The following is a 6,017-nucleotide window of genomic DNA, read 5'->3' as shown; positions in this document are numbered from 1 at the left end:
AAATGGGGGTAAAGGACATATTTTCTCTAGACATACTTTTATTCTCTAACGTAAATGATTTTTTCAAAAGCATCACGCAATGGGAAAATTTACTTCTCTGTTTCATAAAGTTATCATTAGCTGGCGCACTGCCTCATTCGTGTAATCCTAGCTACTCAGGAGGCTCAGATCTGAGGATCACAGTTCAAAGCCAGCCTGGACATGAAAGTCTAAGAGACTTATCTCCAATTAACCACCAGAAAAGCAGAAATAGTGCTGTGTCTCCAGGGTCAGGGCAAAAGCCTTGAACTGAAGAGCTCAGCGAAAGCCCCTAAGCCGAGAGTTCAAGCCCCACGAACAACAACAACAACAACAACAACAACAACAACAACAACAACAACAACAAAAAGCTGTCAAAATTCAATTCACCCTGCTGGGGATGGTGGTATACACCTGCAATCCCAGCACTCATGAAGGCTAAGGCTGGAGAACCTACGGTATGAAGCTAGTCTTGTCTACATAGTGAGATCCTGTCTCAAAACACACACACACACACACACACACACACACACACACACACACACACTCCTCAATTCCCATTGCGAGAATTTTTTCCCATTTAGTTCATATTCACACATCTTTGTTTAGGAAAATGATCTTAGTGTTCATGCCTCCAAAAAAGAGGGGGGAAGCTTTTAATCATGTTTGCCAAATGTTTTACTGAACAAAAAATTGTGGAGAATCAGGTGCTGTAGGTCTGGAAGTCATAAACTTGTCTCTGTTTTCATAGAGCTGGGAGCTGATTTATAGGGGCAAATTTAATCATATCGCTTGGGTTGTAACATGATCTTCTGACATGCACCATCTTTTAAAACAATTATCTGGTGATACTAAGACACTGTTAAAATTATCTGTTGAGAGAAATAACTTTTGTAAAGGAATCTCAAAACATTTAAAGAATAGAAAGGAAGGATAAACACATTTTTTAACATAAAAAATCACATCAATATTATGCTTTCACAAAGGTCTAGAAAAGAAGAAAAAAATTCATTCTGAGTACACAGAAATGTTGGAGAATGTCCTATATATGCCGCACATGTGCAAATCCATATGAGAAGGTGAATTATACAGTCATAGTCAGTTGGCAGGTTTCAGAGAATCATAGCCTTCTTTCAAGAGGTCTCTCCAAGTCTTAAGGAAGCATGCATTTTCTGTACATTTAAAGGCACTCTCTTCCACTTGAGCTGATACTGCAGATGTGGCCTCAAGAAATTTGGTTAATGAAAATGATGTGTCTCTGATCTTCTGTGCCACCTCCTCCAGGTGGTCCACCACTCCAACTCAGAGCCCTCCAGCCACTTACACAGGAGGAAAACTCGTCCAAAGACAAAGGAGAAGATGGAGGTGGGAGAGGTGGTGAACAAATGTGAAGCTCCTCAGCGGATGCCATGGGAAAGTGGCTGGCACCATGGAGCAGTACCCGAACAGCCAAACCGTCACCTACTGTCTTTCCAATGATTGTCTTTAATCTACTATGTTATCTCTCATCTCTTTTGCTGTCCCTTGGTTATATCATATTGTCACAGTATTTCACCTGGTAATCCGATGTATTGTATATATGCGTATTTGGTTATTTGAAGTTGGATACGGAAGGGGGAAAATAAGATGAAGGGCAGGTTGGGGGAGGGAAATGGGGACCAAGACATGAGAAAGGGTATCAATGTTTGTGAAGTAATGCACTGTCTATCTGGTGAATATAATGTAACTCTAACATATGAAAAAAAAGACATCCTGCAAATTGAGTGGAGGCTTTTGCACTTATAAAAAAGTAAAAGACCTAGTATCCGGATTGTACAAACAAATCAGGAAATTCAAAAGGCTAAGCATTAATTACCCAGTTAACAAAGCCAAGTATGTGTGTGTGTGTCACTCATGGGGCTTGAACTCTGGGCCTGGGAGCTGTCCCATCAAAAACAGCACCATGCTCACCTGTACCCAGCAAGCACCCATTGCTTCCCAACAACCCAACCAGGGCACTTTCTCACCTGTGGTCAGCTGGGGAGGAGCGGGATGCACCATCGCCTTGCAGAAGGTGGGAGATCTCATGTTTGGAGTCCCCAAGTCACACCCAGATAGACTGGAACCTTCCACAAGAAGGTGGATGTATAACTTACTAAGTAGAGAAGAAAGAATTCTGAGCGCGGTGAGTCCATGATGCCCAACATTGGTGCTGGCCCCGGTAATTCGGCATTCATCCCCCCTGTCAGCGAGTTGGTGGTTAGCGTCCAATTCACCGGAAGTGAGCAGGAGAAGTGCAGCGGAAGTGCCTTGGAGCTTGGCTCCTGCTAGTTTCATCATTGCCCCTTGACTCCACCCTGCAGCAAGGAAAAGCAAGGCCACTGGCCTTTATGATGCCTACCAATTAATGGAGTCTGGATTGGTTGTAGGTGAAGCATTTACAGTGTTATTTGAAACATAAAACATTCTGCTCTTATATGATGCTAAATGAAAGGACCTGTAGGATAAAGAAACAAAAGCCGTATAATGATTGGTTGTCCTTAATGTACTATGTTATATCTCATCTCTTTTGCTGTCCCTTGGTTATCTAATATTGTTACAGTATTTCACTTTGTTATCTGATGTTGGGATCCAGAGTGGAATCAAAGTGTACCTTGATTTGCATCAGATAATGGCTTTATTGTCTTATTGTTTTATGACCTTATTCTGTTTAAATGACCTGAGATTTACCATATGAATGTAACAGCTGGAAGTTCCCTGGTTTCAAGAAGGGAAATAAGCCTGGAGTTGACAATAAAGGAGGCTGCAGTTTTTGCCTGGGCTGCAGACCTCTCAGACCCAATGTGTTTGTCTCTCTTCTATTTTTTCCAGTCCCTGCCCCCTATTTCAGGAACCCCAATTTGCTGCCGGTAGGCCCCGGCAATCTGATATATTGATTTTATGTTTATTTATTTATTTGAAATTGGATAGGGAAGTGGGAAACAAGATGAGGGGTGGGACTGGGGCGAGGGAAATGGGGACCAAGACATGAGAAAAGGTATCAATGAAGTAATGCACCTTTCATCTATCGAATATAATGTTACCCTTCTATTAATTACAATAAAATATATGAAAAAAGTGATTCTACTCCCATAAGAAAGCTTTATGTGTGTCCAGAAATTTGGCCTAGTGGTAGAGTACTTGTCTAGCATACACGAAGATCTGGGCACCAGAAATGGTGCTATAGCCCAGGTCATAGAGCGTTAGCCTTGAGGAAAGCCCAAGGACAGTGCTTAGGCCCTGAGATCAAGTCCAAGACTGGCAAAAAAAATTCTTTGCCAGCATGGTGGCTCACACCTGTAATCTTAGCTACTCAGGAAGCTGAGATCTGAGGAGTTCAGCTCATAGTCAGGCCAGGCACTAAAGACTCTGAGACTCTTAACTCCTAGGACACGGGAAGTGCTGCTGTGGCTTCAGGATAGGGTAAGTAACCTTGAGCTGAAGAGCTCTGGGGAAAAAATGCCTAGGCTCAGAGTCCGGGCTCCATGAATAACAAAAAAAAAAAGAGAGAGAGAGAAAGATAATAGAAAAAGTTTTTGATTTTCTAACCCTTGCATCATGTTAGTTGGTTATTTATTTATTTATTTATTTAGCTATCATTTTTATCATTTTCTAGTGTGGGGGGCTTGAATTGGGCCTGAACCCTACACTTAAGCCAAGCCCCACTTCCTATTTTCTTGAGGCTAAATCTCAGGTCCTTTTGTGTCCTAGCTGGGTTTGAACCTTGATCCTCAGATCTCAGCTTCTTGAGTAGTTAGGATTAAAGGCATGTGCCACCACATCCAACTTGTATAATGTTTTGAGCAGGAAAATCTGGGGCAAAATCACACAGGTTCTTTCCTGACTACCTCATTTGCCTTCTATTCCAGCCACGCTTACAGAATCTTGTGTTCATTCTCAACAGCAAGAAAGAATGAAAGGAGCTCTGGTGAGTTCCTTTTTCTCACTTTGTTTTACATTTCATTTTATTAACCCAAGGTTGTTCGAGTGCAGATTTGCTTCAATTTCTTGATTTTTTTTTTTGCTGTAAGAAAAACTCACGACCGGGTGTTTGGCCAAGTGGTAGAGTGCCTGACTAGCATGCACGAAGACCCAGGTTCAATTCCTCGGTACCACATACATAGAAAAAAAAAAGGCGGAAGTCATGCTGAGGCGCAAGTGGTAGAGTTCTAGGCTTGAGAAAGTCCAAGGAAAATGCTCAGGCCCTGAGCTCAAACCCAGGATTGGCAAAAAAATAAAAGAAAAAGAAAAAGAAAAAGTCACATTTGTTATATTATTTGATGATACTTATATGGAGACGTCTAATGGAAGGTAAAGGTACGCTAGTAACTGGTCAGAAATCACATACTCTTTTTTTTGTTTTTGTTTTTTTATTTTTTTTATTGTAATTAGTAAAAGGGTTACATGATATTTGCCAGATAGAAGGTGCATTAATTCACATACATTGATACCCTTTCACATGTCTTGGTACCCGTTTCCTTCCCCCCCCACACCCCCCACCCGTCTTGGTTTTCCCCCCTTCCCTATCAAATTTCAAATATCCAAATACAAATAAGTTCAATATATCAGATAACAAAGTGAGATACTATACCAATATGAGATAACTATAGACCTATATCTTTGATGAACATCGATGCAAAACTTCTCAACAAAATACTGGCCAACCGTCTACAACAAATCATCAAAAAAAATTATACACTATGATCAAACTGGATTCATCACATTGAGGCAAAGCTGGTTCAACATACGCAAATCAATTAATATAATTCACCATATCAACAGGAGCAAGGACAAAAACCACATGATTGTCTCAATAGACGCGGAAAAGGCATTTGACAAGATCCAACACCCCTTTATGTTAAAAGCTCTGGAGAAACAAGGAATCCATGGAACATTCCTCAATGTAATAAAGGCTGTGTATGAGAAACCTACTGCTAGTATTACACTTAATGGTGAAAATCTCAAGCCATTCCCTCTAAAATCAGGAATGAGACAAGGATGCCCACTCTCTCCACAACTCTTTAACATAGTACTAGAATTCCTAGCCAGTGCAATAAGGCAAGAAGCAAGCATAAAGGGGATCCAAGTAGGGAAAGAGGAAATAAAACAATCCCTTTTTGCAGATGACATGACTCTGTATTTAAAGAATCCTATAGACTCTACTCCCAAGCTCCTTGAGCTGATTCAAAGCTTTGGAAGTGTAGCAGGCTATAAAATCAACCCTCAAAAATCAACTGCCTTCCTTTACGCCAACAGTGAGAGGAACGAGGCAATAATCAGGAAAGAAACTCCTTTCACAATAGCCTCAAAGAAATCACATACTCTTGAGTAACAGTATTTCATCTTAATGAAGTCTTAGTGGAGTTGCTAAAATAGTGTGGTCATACATACATACCTTCTAATGTTCTAGGGAACTGAGTAAGCTATAAGTATTTACTCTCCAGGAGTGCTTCTTCAACTGTTTGTGGTCTTTGTCTTATGTGAAATTTAAGGCTATATTTGTTTATGCAGTTTGTGGTCTTTCTAGAAATCCCTCTTTTTTTGTAAGGTGTCTTCACAAGATTTCTTTCGCTAATTTCTGTCTTCATTGTCTGTTTCCTGCTCACTAGCTTTCTTCATTTCTCTTTTTTTGCATCTCTTTTTCTCTGTCTCTTTTTCTTTTACCCAGTACCTCTTCCCTTCATAAGTCTCTCACTTTTTTTCTTTTCTTCAAATGATCTGTCAGAGACCTAGTTTTCCTTCCTACTTTCCTGATCAATTTTCCTTTGCTGTCATTACCTTTCAAATTGAGATTTTTCTTTTTCTTTGTTTTATTTTTTGTATTGGTTGTGGGTCTTAAACTCTGGGCCTGGATGCTGTCCTCGAGATCTTCAGCTCAAGACTACCACCCTACCCCATGAGCCACAAAGCCACTTCTGGTTTTCTAAGTGATTATTTGGAGATGAGAGTCTCATGGACTTCAGTGCCTGAGCTAGCTTTGG

The 6,017-nt window shown here is 40.6% G+C and overlaps 1 pseudogene; it reads right to left on the bottom strand.

Annotated features, from left to right (window-relative positions):
• Positions 1 to 1,116: 1,116 nt before the first annotated feature.
• On the bottom strand, positions 1,117 to 1,429 carry LOC150039700 (renal cancer differentiation gene 1 protein pseudogene; annotated as a pseudogene).
• Between the last annotated feature and the right edge of the window lie 4,588 nt (positions 1,430 to 6,017).

This window comes from Megascapheus bottae, unplaced genomic scaffold (assembly GCF_031878675.1).
Source record: "Megascapheus bottae isolate mThoBot1 unplaced genomic scaffold, mThoBot2.hap1 HAP1_SCAFFOLD_62, whole genome shotgun sequence".
In the NCBI taxonomy this organism is placed as follows: domain Eukaryota; kingdom Metazoa; phylum Chordata; class Mammalia; order Rodentia; family Geomyidae; genus Megascapheus; species Megascapheus bottae.
This window is presented reverse-complemented; position numbering and strand designations above follow the sequence as displayed.